The sequence below is a fragment of the Microtus pennsylvanicus genome, chromosome 2 (genome assembly GCF_037038515.1).
Source record: "Microtus pennsylvanicus isolate mMicPen1 chromosome 2, mMicPen1.hap1, whole genome shotgun sequence".
NCBI lineage: Eukaryota > Metazoa > Chordata > Mammalia > Rodentia > Cricetidae > Microtus > Microtus pennsylvanicus.
The window spans coordinates 75,862,387-75,863,625 of NC_134580.1; the positions used below are offsets into that span (position 1 = coordinate 75,862,387).

At 39.9% G+C, this 1,239-nt stretch overlaps 1 pseudogene; it reads left to right on the forward strand.

The window, feature by feature from the left end:
- Positions 1-355: 355 nt before the first annotated feature.
- LOC142844880 (eukaryotic translation initiation factor 1 pseudogene) lies at positions 356-773 on the forward strand (annotated as a pseudogene).
- Positions 774-1,239: the final 466 nt, after the last annotated feature.

A 1,239-nucleotide genomic window follows, 5' to 3' on the forward strand; every position in this document is an offset into this window, starting at 1 on the left:
TTACTTTTATGTGCTCTAGATATTCAACCTGTAGTGTATGCGTTATTATGCTGTCAAAGTCCAACAAAGAAACAAATGAACTGATCAGTTACTGTAGTAATCATATTCATGGGATTATAAAACTGACAGATTTAATCTTGGCAGAAGAAATATTGGTTCAGAGGCATACAAGTGCAAACATTTGTAGTCATGTGATACACCTCTGTCCAGTAATCATAATGATTGCTGAATTAAGAAATAGTTGAATACCCAGTCACTGAGCCGCCGCCGAGGACTCAGCTGCCTCCCCCTCGAGCCCCTTTGCTTCCCGATGCACAGTCCCCGTGTCCCCCCTGTAACCCTCCCCCCGCCCGCCTTCTCCTGCAGCCGCCTTCCGCAGGCCGTTTCCACCGAGGAAAAGGAATCATATAGTATGTCCGCTATTCAGAACCTTCACTCTTTCGACCCCTTTGCTGATCCAAGTAAGGATGATGACCTGCTTCCTGCTGGCACTAAGGATTATATTCATATAAGAATTCAACAGAGAAAACGCAGGAAGACCCTTACCACTGTCCAAGGGATCGCTGATGATTACGATAAAAAGAAACTAGTGAAGGCGTTTAAGAAGAAATTTGCCTGCAATGGTACTGTAATTGAGCATCCAGAATATGGAAAAGTAATTCAGCTACAGGGTGACCAGCGCAAGAACATATGCCAGTTCCTAATAGAGATTGGACCGGCTAAGGACAATCAGCTGAAGGTTCATGCGTTTTAAGTACTTGTGACTCTGAAGCTTAAGTAGAGAGATCTTGCAAGTACTCATATGATATTTTTTACCAGTTTAATCAGTATTTTAATATTCTCAATCAATAATATTAATTTAATAGGTACATTTTCAGTTTCAGTAAGGTAAATATTACTATAAATTTTCTTATTCTTTCCTTTCTTTGGTTTCCCTTTCTTTTCTTCCTTTGTTTTCCTTTTGTTTTCCCTTATCTTCATTTTTTCTTTTCCTTATCACCTTATATTACCACTCCCATCTTCTTTCCCTCCTCCTTGACTACTTTTTCCTTCCTTCCTTCTTTCTTTCTTTCCTTGCTCCCTTCCTTTCTTCACTCTTCTGTCCCAGTCATCTCCTCTCTTTCTCTTCCTCTTTCTTTCATTTATTACTCCATATCTTTTTCTCCTCTGCTTCTCCTATTCCCTTTACCCTTTTTCTTCATTTTTCCTGTTTTTCTTTCTTCACTCATCTCCTTTCCT